General features: G+C 36.0%; 1 long non-coding RNA gene across 3 annotated transcripts in view; it reads right to left on the reverse strand.

Annotated features, from left to right (window-relative positions):
* LOC122233164 overlaps positions 1 to 19,538 on the reverse strand; it is a 580,276-nt gene that overhangs the window by 30,829 nt on the left and 529,909 nt on the right. For all 3 annotated transcript variants that reach the window (XR_006210649.1, XR_006210648.1, XR_006210650.1), the window contains one exon: positions 16,250 to 16,359. This is a non-coding gene — a long non-coding RNA (uncharacterized LOC122233164). The remainder of the gene's footprint in view (positions 1 to 16,249; positions 16,360 to 19,538) is intronic.

The following is a 19,538-nucleotide window of genomic DNA, read 5'->3' on the forward strand; positions in this document are numbered from 1 at the left end:
GTCTCACAAGGGTATGCAGTGTCTTTAATTCACCTGCATACAACGGTATGCAGTATGTTGTGTTTCCAGTTCCAACCAGGCTTTCTATAGTAGGATTTCCAGTAAGCAATATATCGGTACATGACTTTGCCTATCTTTTAGTTTAGAAAATTAAAAATTAAGTCTAGCCACCTGTAGGTTTTCTACTCTCAATGTTTTTGTTTGTTTGTTTTATGTATCATTTCCTACACTTTCCTTTATTTTTCTCTCTGTCTTCAGAAAAATGTCTTCTTCGGGCACCTGGGTGGCTCAGTCAGTTAAGCATCTGACTTCAGCTCATGTCATGATCTCACAGTTCCTGGATTTGAACCCCACATTGGGCTCTATGTTGGCAGCTCAGAGCCTGGAACCTGCTTCAGATAGTATGTCTCTCTCTCTCTGCCCCTCCCCTGCCCATGCTCTGTTGTTCCCTACCAAAAATAAATAAACATGAAAGAAAGAAAGGAGAAAGAAAGAAAGAAAGAAAGAAAGAAAGAAAGAAAGAAAGAAAGAAAGAAAGAAAGTTGGAGCCACCTTCTACACATACACCTTGGATTTCATTCACTATCATTTCTTCTGAGTCTTACCTAACAATTACTTTTCCTCCTTCTCCCCCTCCTTTCTTCTTTCAGAATGTTGATCATACATACATCAGGAAGTGAGTTTTGGGAGAAATGACTCTCATTTGGCACATTCACACCTCTCCTTGCACTGATATCAGAGTTATTATATAATTTAAGTGGAAATATTTTGAAGACAACACCATCATTTTAAGTAATAGATAATACATTTTCTTCTAGAAAGTAAATTTATAAGAGATTCCATCCAGTAAACAAAGTCAGTCTTTGACTTGATAAGAGAAGTACTTGGGAAGAACCTTGGAAAGATACATGAGTTAGAATGGGTTGGAATGAGAAGTTCTGCTTTGGCTGGGATAGAAATAAGATATACAATTGTCATGCACAAGAATTAGGTTCTATGAAGTCACAGGGACCAATAAATTGGTGAGTAGTGAAGCATTGCTCCTCAGGCAAATACAGGGTTACATTCCTGGGCTTCAGTCACAATGTTTTCAACAAATCAAGACATAACCTTATTTTAAGTGTGTTTCTGTTTAAAGATACCTTATTTACCAATATATTGTTAATGTACTAACATTTAATGTATAGCTGGCAGCAATCTAATCCATGCCTGAATGAAGCTTAATTTACACATGTACCTTCACCATAAAATAAAGCCAATCTCAGTTAACTTGCCCTTAGGAACACTGACAGCACCTCAGGACTACAATTCAGGGCTATTTTTAAACAGTGAAGATACCATAAAATCCAACAAAAAGGAAACATAGCACTAGGTAGACTGCAAAATGGACACTTGTTTAGAAATATAAACAAAACTGCAGAGTATCAGCTGTTCCACCTAAGGTGGGAAAGTATGCAGGGCAACGCAGATTTTCCCTGCTCTGTGCATGTCTGTGAATGACCACGGAAGTTCCATGAACATTGATTTTAGAGGCACCAATACATTTTAGTAAGTAGGTAAATTCGCAAATATTGGAATGCACATCAACTGTATGTATGTATACACACAGACACATAGTTGATATACATGAAGTTCTGAGTAATAGGACAGTTTACAACAGATTCTATTATGCTCAAAACCACATTCCAGTAGGTGGTTATAACTGAAGTCCATGCTTAAACATCTACAATAGGGGGGCCTGAGTGGCTCACTGGGTTAAGCATCTGACTCCTGATTTTGGCTCAGGTCATGATCTCACCATTCTTGAGTTCAAGCCCCACATTGGGCTCCATGCTGACAGTGGGGATCCTGCTTGGGATTCTCTCTTTCCCTCTCTCTCTGCCCCTCCCCAACTCTCTGTCTCTCTTAAAATAAGTAAAATAAAAAACCTTAAAATACAAACATGTACAATAAATTCTTTCATACTGTATCTCTGTGTATCATGGCAACCATTCTTATATAAGGTCATAGAGTCCTATTGGATATATTTTTGCATTTCACATGGAAATAATCATAATATAAAAATGTAAATTTCATTTTCTTCACATTATGTCAAAGAGCAGAATGGGCTTTGTCTCAACCCAGAATATTCTGGGAATAGTCAAGCAATATCATTATAGTTGGAAATTCAAATAAATTTGTGAGCTTGCCAAAGGTCATATTTAAAATTCAAATATAAAGCTGTCCTAATAAGGAGATTCATTTTAGGGAATGACTTAAAAAGTGGTAAGGATGAAGACTATAGAGCCAAATATTCCTGACTTTGCCACTTAGTGGTTTCACAATTTTTTTTTCTTTTTTTAAATGTCTCTTTGAGGGGAGGCGAGGAGGGTCAGAGGGAGAGGGAGAGAGAATCTTAAGCAAACTCCAAACCCAGCAAGGAGCCCGATACAGAGAGATGCAGACATGAGCCTAAATCAAGAGTCAGACTCTTAACTAACAACCAACTCTTAACCAACCTGGGCGCCCTAGGAGTTTCACAGTTTTTAATTAGGCAAGCAACACTTACTGTATGCTATTATCTTGATATTTAAAATAGGAGTAATAATTAATATATTTATAGTATTTACAATGTAATACATGTAGAGTTCTTAGAAAAGTGTCTGGCATATTGTTCCAACTCAATAAATGTCATTTTTTTTCACCTTTACTGATCCCAATCTTAATGTTGAGGAGGTAGAATATTATCTGGCAGGCTTTATTGATTCATGTGAAGCAACCAAAACCAGCTTGTAAGAAAGCGAAAATATCTAACTGGTTAAAATATGCGATTTACAAAAAATGAGATATGAACAAACTTATTTGAATTTTAGCTATTTTTCCTCCTCATTACTCAGGACTTTGCCCCTCACACTCATATCATAGTGCCTTTTTCTTACTTCTCCAATCTCCTTATTTCCACTTACTCCATTGTCTTGTGATCCCAATCTTGAAAGTTCATTTCTCTTCCTTCTAAGTAGCTTCAGAACTTTATCACCTTGACCCTCAATCCCTCTAAGTCAAACTCATTGACCAGAGTGATTGAGGGTCTTGCCTGAGCCCCACCCCAATCCTTCAGCCAGGGAAGTCCCTGTTCAGGAATAAATGTGGCTTTCATGTCAGGTGCCCTTTTCTGAAGAAGGGTCTCAGCCCCCTTCTCAGCCATCTCAAATCCCCGCCCTTTAGACTGCTGTGGAGTCCTGCCTGTGCTGCAGAACAGTTATTCAGCTAAAGTACACTTAGCACTTCCATTGTCTAAAGGCCCATTGATCCGTGCGACTCCCACATCAGCACAAATGAGAAGTTCCTGCCTGAATGCAGCAGATGGAAATGGAAATTATATACTCTGGTAACACTGACTTTATTACAGCTAAATTATTTGCATTTTCCAAGTTGGGAGTTTTTCAAAAACTAAAAGGAAAGAGTCCTGGGCCATCACTTAGTGCAAAACCAGCTGCAAGTAACGTAGGTGCCTTGACCTGGTGCTAATCATTTCACCTGGCTGAGCCTCAGATCTCCTTGCTGTCACATTTGTAAGGTGTCAGTGCCTGTTTGAGCTAATGCCTTATAAGGATCGCTGCCAGGACTGAATGACATAATGGATATGGAAGCAGTTCACAAATTAGAATATTTCATAAATGCAACAATCTGTTACATTTATATAAGATCTATACTCTTGTATATTTCCATCCTCATCAGGACCTCTATGTTCCCACTGTCTTCAAAGATCCTTTCTTCAGGTTAAAAAGGGTAAGATTTAACTCATAAACAGGGCTATTATCAATTTTCTGAAGGGTTCTTAAAAATATTTCAAAATTTTACATTTAATTGGTAACAAATTATGTTTTCAGTTTTTGTTTGCTTCTGCTGCAACACAATCTTGAGAACTTGCTCTTTAAAGGGGTGCTGTAATCTTGCTGAAAGGTGTTAGAAAAAAAAACAGTTTGTCTGCCTCAGTTTTTGGTGATCTGTTTAATTTGTACACAGCTTTCCAATAAGCTGGTTTGTCTCCTTGTCTACATAGGTTTTGCTGTAGCCATTTCACGTTCAAAATTACTGCAAAAAAGTAATTGATCCTCTATTTCAATATCCCTGCTGTTTCATGAGCTATCTTACAATTCGGAGGAATCTATTTCTCACTGATGTTGAAAAACATAATAAGGTCACAGCAGGAAGGCTTTAGCTTCATTAAAGAACATTATTATAAAAATAAAATGATCGAGGGCAAATTGTTTTTGTCCTTGTGGTACTCTTTCTGCAGATTCACATTAATCTGAGTGTTTAAAGCAACAATAAATGTGTAATCTTCTCTTTATCATTCACTTCACCATGGTAGCCTCTAGTGGTAGAAAGAGATGTCAATCGCTCACGTTCCAGGGGATTTCTAGCTCTGTTGAATAAAAAGGAATTAAGCCTCTCTGGAAATGAAGGCTGCAGCCTGTCAAGTAACTAAATTTATTTCTGCTTTTAAAATATCACGGAGAATGCTGGTGTCCAGCAAATGTAATGCCAGCATTATTTAAAAAATGATTGAGCAGAGAAATGAATTGAAATTTTGACCCACTCAGGCTTCCATCTATCATGGAAGCCTATAATGGGGGGATGAGGAAGAAGGATTTAAGATAGAGAATCAGTGATTGCCCTATTAATCTAGTTTAACTGAAACTAAAATCTGACAGAGTGCATTACAAGTTGCAGGCAGTAAAGCTTATCAATTCATTACTACTTTCAAGGCTCTCCTTTGCTTTCTTTCTGCCTTCGGCTCCTGGCAAAGGACAGGTTTTTACAGTTCAATTTCTCAGTTTATTTTTGACTGCTTTTAATTAAATTTGATGGCCTGCTTCTGCACCACTGAAGTTATCGGAGTTGCAAAGCACTTGGCTGTTATAATGATAGCTCCCTTGATGTCTGTTCATTATTAACTGCTTTTCAAAAGTGCTGCTCTCAACTCTCATTTTATAAATATTTAAATAACTGAATTTCTATAACATAAATATCAGTGCACAGAAGATAAGGATTCTATTGCCTGTTAATAGGTTATACATAGTAAAAAGAGAATGCCTTTTTGCAAAGTTTCATATTATAATATTAATTGGGAATGTGATCTTAGATCATCTTGTATATAAGTTCTCATATAAATAGTACAATGTCTTAAAACCACAGTAACCAATGACTTAAGACTTTAGGACACCTCACACCTATAATTCTAAAATAAACTACCTTAGAAACCAGAATGAAGGATTTTCATATAGATAAATGAAATCCTGAAATTAACCTGGCTTTTTTTTTAATGTCATTCTTATTCTTAAGGTAAGTGAAAGAATGTGCCAAGAGAGCTTAATCATCATACAAAAAAGTCTATTCTTCAATTAAAAAAAAAAAGTAAATAAGAACCTTACTAAGATAAAACCAAAAACTAATGAATTGACCACAGTTATTAATTTCTTCAGCTTCCCAAACCACAAAAGACAGCAAAATCTTAAAAAAAAAAAAAAAAGTCACCTAGGGGCTGATTAAAAAACAAAAAAAAGTAGGGGCTGGGAACAAAAGTGGAGACAGTACTGGAAGAGGTAGGGCAACAATGTGTCAGTTGCTATCAATCTTGCTCTGTTCAGGCACTGTTCTAACCCATTTTGTACCTATAACATCTCCACAATCGTCTTTTTATAGGTAAGAAAATAGAGGTGCAGGAACATTAAGCAACCTGCTCATCATATATTCAACAAGTAACAGACCCAGGCAGTCTGGTTTCAGAGTCATACCCTTAATCACTAAACTGTATTTCAATACATTGTGGAAGGTAAGGAGCAGATAGAGGAATGATGATTGATGGAGCAGAGCTTAGGATGTGCTGCCCACGTGCTCACAGTGCAGAGTACCACGAGAAGTCAGCTACGCACCCACAGAACCTGCCAGCAGTCCAGCCCTTTGAATAACTGACTGCTTTGGAAGGCAGGCGTGAGAAGCGGTTCCAGAAAGGGGAAATTTGTTAAAATTCTAGAGGGGTTGCTCTCTCATTGCCCACAGCTGGCAATTACTTCATTCCCTATCATCCCCTACCCCCAAATCCCAAATTTTAAGTCCATTCTCTGGGGAAATTAAACCTAGTACATTTGACTTTGGACAGAGCTCTTATTTGAACTAGACATACTTAGTCATGGAACCTATAACCCTCTTCCCTTGCTTCCTTGGTTTCTAGAACATGAGCAGCCAAATTATACTACCCCAACTCCTACTCAAAGACCCCACTTTATACAAATAAAGAACAAAAGGTTAGTTATTTGAGGAAAACAGTCACATTACTGAGACCTACAGCTGAGATGTTAACACCCAAAAAAAAGACTAAAAATAAACACACGATATAGGGAGTGAAAGAACTGGGGGGGGGGAGGAGTTACTATAAGCAATATAGAATAAGAATGTATGACAATAAAACAAAAACATGCTGTGACAATCAAAATAAGTTATTAAACCTTAAAAGATGATAAATAAAACTTAAAAACCAGCAGAACATCAGATACAAAAATCATAACATTCTTTTTTTTTTTATTTTTTACAGTTTATTTTGCACACACATGCACAAGAGAGAGCATGCAAAACAAGCAAAGGAGGGGCAGAAGGAGAGAGAGAGAGAGAGAGAGAGAGGGAATCCCAAGTAGTCTCCGCACTGTCAGTGCAGAGCCCAGCAAGGGGCTCAGTCCCACAAACCATGAGATCCACTAAATGAGTCACCCTGGCCCCCGAATAATATTTTATTTTTTAAAAGGCAGACTGCATTCTTAACAAATGATGTGGTCAAAGAAAAGCTGCAAAAATGTTACAGAGTGAAGGGTACCGCAGAGACATGGCTGTTGTTAAATTAAAGGAGGCCATTTTACTCAAGTGGCTGAAGTGCCATGGTGGCCTATGTAAACAAGCCAAAATCTAAGCCTGTAAACCCCTTAAGACTATGAAATTTTAACCTGAGGACAACCAATCACAGTCAATGGGCTGCCGGTAGGCTTTCAGCTATAGCCGATCAAAAATTTCTTTACTGGGGCCCCTGGGTGGCTGAGTTGGTTAAGCCTGGGAATCTTGATCTCTGGGTAGGTCATGATCTCACCATGGTGAAAATGAGTCCCAAGTAGGGTTCCTTACTGAATTTGGAGGCTGCTTGAGATTCTTTCTCTCCCTCTCTCTCTGCCCCTCCCCTGCTTGCTCTCTCTCTCTCTCTCTCTCTCTCTCTCTCAAAATAAATAAACCTTAAAAAAAATCCTTACTTTGCTTTTCCCTTTTCTCAATGAACACCTATCATTGACCTCCTGTTGGGGTAGTGTTCCTAAACATTTCCTTTTTGGTGTTGCCTATTTGAATAGATTTTTCTTCAAATTCCCCCAAATTTTAATATGCCTCAGTTTGGTTTTTAACACCACAGAATGCAATACATTTTTCTATACTATATCCCACAGTGGGATAAAAACATACTATGAAAGATTGGTTCAGCTGATATCATTGGAATACCAGCAGTAGATTAAATCAAAGTATTATATAAATGTTGTTTTCTAAAGCAAATTACCTTACTGTAATTATGTTAGAAAATCTCCTTGTTCTAAGGAAACACAAACTGAAGTATTTACCAGAGACAAAGGGCAATGATATATGCTACCTACTGTCAAATGGCTAAGGCAAACAACAACAACATAGATGATTGATACAGCATATGTGTGTGTGAGTATGCAGAGGAATCAAAGACACAAATGTTAACTATAGATAATCAGGGTAAAAGGTATTGATGCATTCCTGCATTTACCCCCAACCCCCAACAACCTTTATGTATGTTTCAATTTTTTTTTCCAAATAAAATTATTTTTTAAATTCCAAGAAAGGTAAAAGATAAAGTCAAGGAGATCACCCAAAGAACAAAACTAATAGAAAATGGATGAAAAATTTTTTTAAATATAGGAAAAGAGTAATTCAGAAGGCCCAGTAGCTAACTAATAAAAAGAGAAACCAGTGACAGCTAAGATGAAACTAAGAAATTAAAGTTTTAATACAAAAATATCAATCTCCAAAATGAAGTTAGTCGCACACCAAGGCCCATTGTCATGAATTTCAAAAACCCTGAGAGGTTCTTAAAGAGAAAGCAAAACAGAACACAAGAGAGAAGTAAAACAGGAGAATGGGGCTGGGATTGGAGCGATCATTGCATAATAATCAAGAAGGAAGACATGCAAGGAAGACATGCAAGAAGGAAGAAGTGCAACCCAGGACCAAGAAATCCAACAGAGAAAAGCAAAAACAGGGAGACTCAGAGAGCCAGCAGGTAGATGGGAGCAGCAGGATGAAAGGACGGAGTGTGCTCACATAAATAATGGAGGTCACAAATCTTTTCATCATTCTGTGCATTTGAAATTTCAAATAGTCATTAACAATAATATGAACTTGGAAAATTAAAAAATATCTTAGGTTAAAAGTTGGAAACCGACTAAACAGCATTTGTATAATCATGATTTAACGCTCAATGTTGATTTCTCTAAAATAGTTTGATTCAGTACATTGAGAGAATAGCGGAAAAGAAGCCCTACAAATGGTGTTCCTGTCCTTCATCATAGGTAAGTATCATACTAGGAAGTTAATAGGTAATGTTTAAAATTAATCAAGATAATACAAACACAGTAAAATAAAAATAAGGTAACTACCAACAGATAAGAGTAGAACTTTGTTCTCCATTCAGTGTGACTGAAGCATAGATGTGCAGCAAGCAACTGTGATCCTGCTGCTGTTGCAAATCTCTTAATACAATTTGATTACTAGATCATGAGTTTCTATTTTTAAGAATAAAAGCAATTTTAAGAAGTAGAACACTTCTTCCTTCTCTGAAACTGATTAAATCATTTTAAAAATAGAGTACGTTGATCATTATACAGAGAGGTCCCCTCTCCCAGTTTTTTCTGTCATTTTTTTAAAAAAGAAGCATTTGTTCAGTGTTACATGTGATGCACTTTTGAACAGAAAACGCTCCCAACAAAATAAATTTCAAAGATCCCATATGTTTTTGTTGTCTTTGTATCTCTTAAAACAACTGCTTTACAAAATTAGGATTGACGGTTTGAGAGAAATTTGAGAGCAAGAGTTTTATGGCTTTCAGTACGAGGATACTAACACCACAAATGCATCTAACTTTCAACGTTTAATATGTTTGAGGGGCTCCTGGAGGGCACCGTTGGTGGAGCATCTGACTTTTGATTTCGGCTCAGGTCATGATCTCATTGTTCCTGGGACAGAGCCCTGAGTCAAGCTCTGTACTGATGAAGTGGAGCCTGTGGGGGATTCCCTCTCTATTACTCTGTGCTTCTCCCCTCTCCCTCAAAATAAATAAATTAATTAAAAAATATATTTGAAAATGAGGCACATCCTATCCCTGTTTTCAATTCCCACCCAGAGTAAATGCTATCTCTACAGCTAGTGATAAGATGTCAATTTCCACAATTTATGTGTGCACTCTAATTTCCAAATTGCCAATATTGAGTACAATACCTTTGACTTCAGCAACTGGTATATACTGGTTTTTACTACAGATGGTGATATTTAACTGTTACAGCATATTTCAACAACAAAAAATTACTTTTTCACATATTTAAGATACAATCACAGATTTTAATGGCAAAGATCACTTATTCTTTCATAAAAAGGAAAGGGATACCTAAAACTCTAAGAAAATTCTTCTCATTAAGATAAAAAAAATTGCCTTAACAGGAATTTTTATGTATTTACCATTTACTATTGTTAAGGTTTGAGTTTATATAATCTCATCTATAGCATCTGTCATAGATCTAGGAAACATGCTGATGTTTCTTGTATCTGAAGTCTTATTTTCTATATAGAACACTGAATGAGGTTCTATATAATATAAAGGATCCTTGAAGGGATTGATTTACCTTTTTGAATAACCAGAAAGGTGCTTCACCTCACATTAATTTTAGAAAAAACAACATCCGTTTCATTTTTGTGCAGCAAAAATGTATTTTATTTTATCAGTTCTCTTTTTCCCATCGGCAAACATCAGCAGATGACAACAATAACCACATTTTAAATTTTATTTTAAATGTTTTTATTACTTTTGAGAGAGAGAAACGGGACCGGCGGGGAGGGATAGAGACACAGGGCGAGAGGAAGAATCCCAAGCAGGCTCTACACTCTCAGCAGAGAGTTGAACTGACAAACCGTGAGATCATGACCTGAGCGGAAATCAAGAGTCTGGTGCCCAACCCACTGAGCCACCGAGGTGCCACAACAGTTTTTAAAACACTCCTTCACCTAAACTCTCCTACTTTTTCATCATGACCTGAGATTATTCCTTCTCTGGCTAATCTTTATTCTTTATTTTATGGACATTATGGACATTATTTTAATGTCCATGCCTCAAAACAAGTTTATTCTACCATCTGTCCTTTGTCTTGCTTTTGTCTTTGTCTTCTTCTACCACAAACTAAGTACCTGTAGAAAGGAATCTCAAATCTATGCACCCAAACCCAACTGCTCTTCTCAGTTTTTCACTCTTTTAACTGCAACATTGTCCTTCTGTATAATATCCTTCCACCACGCCAATCCCTCAAAAACTCAGTATAAAGAGACACAATAATTTTCGTGAACTATAGCAATAGGATAGTGCCTCTATCTTAAAAGAACTACTATGGCAAAGATATGACAAAATAAAAAGGAGAAAGAGGAAAGGGAGACAGTATTGGAATAATCATTAAGGAACAGTTTTAAGTATCCAAGACAAAAATAATCCAGTTTAAAAAAAAGGGATAGACAGAGGAAAAAAGGAAAATACAAAAGAGGTTGTGAAAGAAGGCTCTGGTACTTGGAAAAGTGCTTCACTTCAACAAATCCTAGGTGAATAAACAGATGTGAGGAAATGAGGAGAAAAGTCAATTAAGTAAAACCTCCATGATTTAAAATGTTAATAAGTGTCAAGGTAATTCTATCACAAATAGATTTGAAAAATGGTAGAAATAAAGATTGTAAGCCTCAAATATATTTAACTCATTCTTGACTAAAACGGTAGTTGAAACTTGAAGCCAAAATTTTGAGCTAGTGTTAATCTGGAACGTTCAAGAGAAACTAAGAAATTGACACAAGTACTTTGAGAAAACAAAGCTATGACTCACTCACTGTGTGTAGAAAGATATAGATTACTAAATACCCGTATGCTATCATAAAATGTGCATTTTAATCTATGCTTTTTAGTATTATGTTACATGAATTTGATTTTGTTTAGTACAAATGGTAAAAAGCTTTTTGTAATATACCAAGATTAGTTTTGATAGTTCCAAGTACCATTGATTTGTAACCTTGAGACCAATATTTGTTGTGAAAATTAAATGTACTTAGAGGTTGTAGGAAAAAGTATTAAATTTTATATTTTATCTGACTTTGGATGTAAATTTTGTTCATTAACTCACACTGCTCTGAACCTAAAAGTTTGGTAACAACTATTATATGCTCCACCAGTATAAGATGGTGAGCATTTTTATTTTAAGTTAGAACAAGACTATGCAAGCATTTGTACTTGTGATGGTATTGGGGTCCAATACAATGTTAAGTTCAAAGATCACTGGAAGGTGATCACAAAATTAAGAACACAATATTTGGGCCAACATTAAACTCCATCAGAATTAGTCTCCATCCTCCTCTTTCCAGTAATGTCACCCTTTATTAAAAGAAAAAATTGCTGGCTGCCCTTTTCTGCATCTCCTCTACATTCAATGCCATTGTTTGCATATAAATTGTCCCCTCCATCTACAATATCATTCCCAGCCTGCACATCACCCATTTAACTTATCAAATTCAACTTCCTTCAAGAAGCCTTTTCAGTTGCTGAAACACAAGTCAAAAGTTTTCTTGTTGGAAGCCATTGGAACTTGATCTCTCCTTATCTTTTGACATCTGACACTAATATTTATCTAAATAAGTATGATATGTATCTACATAATGTCATACTATTTAATAGTGTCTATATTTCCTCTCATGGGGAATCCTCACTTTAATATTTGTATGTCCCTAGACCTGTGGGGAACATAAAGTATGTTGTAGAGGGTTAAAATTTTTGAGTGATTGCGACTTTTAATTATTGAGAACCACCATTTTGAAATTTAGTCTTTTCCTTCCTTCCTTTCTTCCTTCCTTCCTAAGCTATGGTCAATTTTCAGGTAATCAAATTGTCTTGAAATACATGAAAAAAAGACACACACACAAATCTAGTTGAGAGTATTGGTTTGTGGTAATCTAATTCTCACAGATTTTACTGTACATTATTTGGAACTCTCGGTGGTTTCAATGCAGCCAAAATGAAATGTATTTTGATTTATTCTAGGCATATATTATTGAATGTCTAATGAATATTGATTCATCTAACCAAATTCTCATCTTCTGAGGAGAATTTCTAATGTCATAGTTTGCAAAATATTCTCAGTACTTCAGCAAATGTAATTTCAACTGTTAAAGTTCAACATCACTACAGTTGTTGGCAATATTAAATAATTTTTGTTGCTGTGTGATGTTCGCTGCAGCTTAAATTTCAGGTCATGGAGTGTTATTAATATTATATGGTTGGAAATAATTTCCAGATCAATGAATCAATGCTATCTTAATAGTCTGTGTCTTTAAGTTTCATACTACATTTATTTGTGAGTTGATTTCATAAGAGAACGTTGCTTTGTGTTGCCTAGCTCATTATCTTGTGAATTTATCCCGAGTTGAAGTCCCTTTGTGACCAAAGGGCAGAGAGAACACCTCCTGAATTATTGAACTGTGCTGATTTGATGGGCAGGCCACACATTAAAGTAAAAAGGAGGGAACTTTCTCTGCAAATACCTACTTGAAGATATTTTACCAAAAAGCTAAGATATCACTGTGGAAACAACTACTCCTACTACTTCAATAGAAGTAGTCTGTCTTTCTATATATGCATACACAAATGTATATATACATATACACACACGTGAATATTTTGGGAAGTTGTATCTGTTCTCTATGATTGGTAACAATCAATGCTCAGGCTCACAAAGTGCTTAAACATTTACACACTGATTACACAAACACTGTATTAGTTGACTTATAGAATTGGAATAACGTACAATGAATAATTTAAGACTTGGAGGCTTGAAGAGAATGATAGATTGTAGAGTGCATAACTCATGCATGGAAGAGTAGATATTTGAGCCCAGATCACCCAGTAGAAATCTGTCCCACATGCCCATGTTGGTATGTTGACAACTCTAAACTACCATTGTACACATTCTTCCGCCATTCTTCTCATTTCAACTTCATGTTAGGCCATGCATTTATAATGTGCGTATTGTGGGGAGAAGCATAGATAAGGGAATGATGAAAAATTACCAAGGGTAAATTCACTGATAATGGAAAAAGGGAGAAACATTTGTATTATTATTAAGCTATTAATATGTTAATGACATTAACAAACTTGTCCTTTCTCCTGTCCATAATTCAGGCCTACTCAGTCAATCTGGGCACCCCCCTCCATATCCCTATAAGAGGGATACCTTTTCAGAATTGACATCGGGAGGGTGGAAACAGGAGACCCCATTAAAGAGGAATCTGAAGAAAAAAATGCAGAATATACAGCCTAGGAGACAATGATACCTGTGGTTCTTCTGGTATTTTGATTCAGTGGACGATTAGGGTGTGGGTTTAGAGTTATAAATTTGGGAATATTAAAGCCATGGGTGTCCACATGATCACCCAAGCAGAATATAGAGGAAGAATAAAAAGGGCAAAGAATGGACTTGAAAACCATAATCTAAGTGGAAGATAAGTACAAAGAAGTGTGTGTAAGAGAACATTACTGCTACTCTTCACAATATTTATTTTTAAAGTGAAATGTTAACATAAGAAATTAGACTTGTTTCTTTCATTTTGTTTTTCTAAGATAAATATGCAACCTACTTAATGCATCACAGAAGTCATATAAAGGAGAATTGCAGATGGCTATGGTAATGAAATATAAGTAACTTTCACAGATTTGGCGAATATATTCGTACTGTGAATAATTACACAATGATGTAATTTTTGTTAAAAATGCAGTAGTATTTACAAAATGTCAGTGAGGGATAAAAGATACCATTTAGTTTGGCAATTTGAGTATTCTGAACTTGAAACAAATATCAATATTCAAATTCAGGGAGGCTGGGTGCCTCAGTCAGTTAAGCATCCTACTTGGGCTCAGGTCATGATCTCACGGTGCATGAGTTTGAGCCTCACGTCAGGTTCCTCACTGACAGTGTGGAGCTTACTTGGGATTCTTTCTGTCTCCCTCCCTCTCTCTCTCTGCCTCTCTCTCTCTGTCTCCCAAAATAAATAAATAAATAAATAAATAAATAAATAAATAAATAAATAAATAAACTTTCAAAAATATTCAAATTCACACAGTGTGTATCACTTATGCTATAATTTTCTACAAAATGAGAAGTGGAACAACGCAAGTGAGCATCATATGTGCTTCATCCATTTTAACAGATCAGATGATGTTATTAATGCTCATGAAAGCACATTTCTGTGTATTTAACCTTCAACGCTCTACTCAAATTTCAGTCTCTGGGGACTTTACATACTTATCAAATAGGAATTATCTTCACTCTCCCAAACTCTTTTATTTAAACAGAAAAGTTGTATATATTGAATACACACACACACGCACACATACATACATACATACATACACTTTAAAAAAATACAAATACAAGTGCAGGATTTTACCCAAATTCTGTTTTGTTATCTATATAGATAGGTGTTTTACACAAATGTAGGATTTTAATCTAATTCCATTTTGTAACCTGGTTTTTAATGTCTGAGATACATGGTATTTTTTCATTACTTTATTCTTGTAAAATCTTATAATGATTTAACTTTCAATGTTGACTCATATTTTTTTCTGATTATAGTAAAAACAGCCACTATGAAAACATCACAAAAATAAAGTTAAAAGTAAAAATAATCATAGGTAACTTTCTGTCTTTTCTGCATAAACACACAAATGCTATTTTAAGACATTTTGAAATTTTATAAATTTAAAAATATACCTGTTCTTTCTTTCATGTCATAAGTATTCTTTTAAATCATTTGAACCGTTCTACAGAATTTCACTCTTTGAACAAAAATATATTTTGTAAGTTCAATACAAGTAAGTATTTGGGTTGTTTATCATTTGTATTGCTGTAAAACAGACTATGAAATACATCCCTAGCTCATATCTTTTCAAGTATCTTAATTTTTTTCTTACATTGTCACTAGATACAGAATTGCTGTGACAAAAGTATATATATATATATATATATATATATATATATATATATATACTAAGTAGACTAAGTACTTATTCCATGCTCCTTACATCTTTTTTTAGTCCTTGTCCTAGTAGTCTTAATTAGCTTATCTCCTTTATCAATATTTAAATCTGTTGAAGGCAGAAATTATATGTGAACTAAAATAACATGTGTGTTGGCCTCGTATGTAAGTCTTCCAAAGTTAAAAAATTGAGTTGTGTCATATTTGTCTTCCATTCCTTAGATCTAGAGCCCATTAATCTATTCAGCCCACAAAAGTTTCATATTAAGGTCCCTAGGTGATGCATACATTCTGGCTTACAAATTCATGAAGGTACATACTCTGAGAATCATAATTAGAACACAGGTATGTCTGACCCTTACTTCTGATCTCCTGCAATTTAGAAGCCAGAAGTCAAGGAGTCTTTTGAGTTACTGGATTATCTGCTTGCTCTAAATGCATGACTTTGGAAGTGACAAAATTTGGGGTCCTCAAGGCTAACTCAGCCTTCATGTGCCAGTCATCAGAAGGCTATAGAACAATGTGTCAATCTGAAATGCTTAATGATAACTTTGTTCCCACACTGGTCACTTATAGAAATAGCCTACCCTCCTTAATCCTCAAACATTCTATTAAATTGCATCTTTCATTCTATTTATAGTTCAGGCATTTTGACACCCAGTTCAGAAATAAACTTATTCATAGTTACCTGTTTCATCACTTAAAGAGGAAAAAAAATATATATATGCATTGACTTTAAAGTACTATTTTTACAGTGATAACATTTTGAAAAAATGCAGTACTCTTGTATTTTGAGAGGGTAAAAATCTTGCTGGAGTTATCTTATGAGCTCTGTGCTTAAGAGTCAGAAAGATGCACACTATGCCTTGGCAACTGTACTTACCTGGAGCCAAAGCCCATCACTTCCTTCAATGCTGGTGCCAACATGCTTGTCAGTCAGACATCTTTAACTGGAGTACCACTGGCCAGGAACTGCTTGCTTTTTACTCCTACCTGGAACAAAATACAGTGTCAGTCATTTTTTTTTTTTATGTTCATTCAAGCACATTAAGATATTCATTATGTTATCTTTCCCTGTCACATTAGATACCCATTTATTGGAATGTTCAACACAAAGGAGAGAAGCATAAACTCTTCCCCTCTATCATTTGTACCGCAATGATTAATATAGCACCTGTTTAAGTCAAAGGGACCGTATTTTATCTCCTAAAAAATGTTCTTTGTAAAAGATTATTATTTTAGTGCCATCATTCCTATCCATTTGGTTTAAGTAATTGATGTGTTAATTTAGGAAGCCATTTTTATATATTGTCCTTGGAGATGGTAAATCAGAATACTTTAAACCCAGAAAATATGTTGAAAATATTGTTTTCTGGATTTTTTTTAACACCATGAGAAGCAATCCCAGTAGGAAACAATTTAGGAATGCAATAGTTTTTCAACTTGTGAGACATTGATGAAGAACACAGATGCTTTCTCAAATGCACCAGAGTGTTGCTACTACAGAACATTCAATAAAAATAGACATTTTGACCAGATGATGAAATCACAGACTCAAAAAAAAAAAAAAAAAAAAAAAAAAAAAAAAAGCCCTCAGAGCTGGGCTGCCTGTGTATGAATGCAATGTCCTCTGTATGAATGGGATGTTGGGTTATTCTGGTCCTTTACTTGTCACAGTTGGGGCCACGTGACCTTCAGCAGTCTCTCCAGTCTGCTGCACAATTGGGTGGTTTCAGGAAACAGAAGAAATCAACAATGTTCCCATCTTGTTCCAGTTTGTCCAGCCAGCACTTGTTTTGCCTCTGCCTTCGTCTCCTTCCCCAGCACTTGGAATCTGACTCAGGATTGAATCTCATGGTGGAGATCCTGTTATCTGCTGACCTTCCTCCTGATGCTTGCTGCCTGACTAATCCCCTGAGCCAGGCTGATATACCCTACTGTCTGATCTACCTGCCAGGGTAACCTATTTATTATTACCTCTTGTTGGACCTACTTTGCACTGATAACTTGTTTGAATCTCACCACCCTCTCTGAATGAATAATGTGGCTCCATGTGCTTCAACACAAGAAGTGAAATCAGCTTCCCCTAACCCTAAACTCCTTGGTGTCAAGTTACAAACTACCTATTTTGTCCCATGTTGCTATTGATTTAAGAGCGGGTAACATAAAAGGTGAGAGACAGAGTCATTTCATTTTCTTAATAGAATTCAGATCTTAAGAGAGAATATTGTTCATACTTTGCAGCCTTTTTAAAAATTCAAATTTTTCTTATCTCACACTGAAATCCATTTTATTCCCTTTGTTTCTTCTGCTCGTTGCACAATAAACTTTCATTAGCTCTCATTTAGATAATAACAATAACTTCTTAAATGTTGATCTAGTGCCAACTGAAAACAGATGGCACTTTCAATTAGAATAATTTGAAGAGAGTTTAATAAAGAACCTATTACAAAACTGTGGGCTCCACAGAGAGGGAAACCACAGAGAGGATGGAACAAGGTTGTTATCACCCTTCGGCTGGCAGAGATGAGGACAGGGGGCAGCTACTGCCTCTAGGAGCCCGATGTATAGCGAGAGCCTCCTGGGTAGAAACACTGATCTTTAATTGGAAGTCCTGTGTGGAACAGGATGGCAGGATGGGAGGAAGCCCTGTCATCTTGCATTCTCTCATCTTCTCTCCAGTTTCCTACCTACACTACCTATGGGACAAATCACACTGGACTCTCAAGGTCATTGAGCCTCTTGATGAACCCCATCTGAACTAGTTTCTAGTGTTAGTAGGATGGAGAAGGGTAAAGAGTGAATCTGAAAGGAGAATGGAAGAGGTTCAGCAAACACTTACTCATACTCCAGATCATCGACTTTGGAATTAGATACAGGTTTGACTCCTAGCTTTTACTTACTTGTGTAACTAGATAAATTTTTATAATTCTTGGTATCATCATCTGTGTAATACAGATAACATACTTCAGAGTTTCATTGTTAGAATTAATGGCATAACATACCTAATACAAGTATATCTAGTAAGTAGTTAGTATTAGACACAGTGGCAGTAATTCCTCTCAAAATGTGTTGAAATCAAACACAAACACACTCTAGCCACACGACACTCTTCAGCACTCGTAATGGACGGTGTATTTCCAGACCTTTCACAAGTGCTATTCCTTCCCCCTCTCCATCCCAACTTGTTTGCCTAGAGAATCCCTACTCATGTTTTAAAATCCATGAAATGGTCTGAAGGTTCTCTTCCGTTTCAAAGGACACCATTCTCTTTTTGTCTTTCCATGGCACATATCACTCTGCAAAGTAATTAGACTATGCCATCTTCCTATTTGACTAGGAGTTCCTTAAAGGAAAGGTTATGCCTGAGAGATTTGTTTCCTCAGAAAGTGGTTCATTCTCAGGTTCTTAGTAGATATTCAATAAACATTAAGTGAATAAATGTGAATTACTAGAGTAAGTCTATGACAATGAAAGGAAAAGGTTTCTTAACTTCTTTCCTCTTTGCCCAAAGGGCAAATCAATCTGTAACTTGGTAGGTGGTGGGGAGTAAGATTATCATGGCAAGTCAAGACAACTGAAGAAGAGGTCCCAAAGGAAACTCAGTGAAAAGGCAAGTTGAACTGTCAACATTTCCTCTATGACTAACCCAACACTTTTCCCCTGAAATTTAAAATACATATATTGGGGTACCCGGTTGAGCATCTGACTCTTGATTTTGGTTTGGACCATGATCTTGCGGTTCATGGTTTCGAGCCCCACGTCAAGCTCTGCACTGTGCAGAGCCTGCCTAGTCTCTCTCTCTCTCCTTTGTCTGCCCCTCCCCCCATGTAAGCTTGCTCTCTCTCTTTCTCTCTCTCTCTTTCTCAAAATAAATGAATAAATAAACGTAAAAATATAAAATACACATTTTTTTCTGTTTTGTGAACTGGTAAGAAATTTGCATGAATCTAAGCATCATAAAATGGCATATAGGACTAAACCTTTCTCTCACCCTTGCCTTCTTCCTTTTCTTATGTCACCTTCAACAAGATCACCTTTATTGGCAACTGTGGATCCCTGCAAAAATTCCTTATACAAATACAAGAAATCTTGTATATTATTCGGCTCCCCACCCCCACTTAAAAAAAAAAAAAAAAAAAAAGACTGCATTCTTCACCCACCATTATGGG

The sequence above is a fragment of the Panthera tigris genome, chromosome D4, assembly GCF_018350195.1.
Source record: "Panthera tigris isolate Pti1 chromosome D4, P.tigris_Pti1_mat1.1, whole genome shotgun sequence".
Taxonomy (NCBI): Eukaryota; Metazoa; Chordata; class Mammalia; order Carnivora; family Felidae; genus Panthera; species Panthera tigris.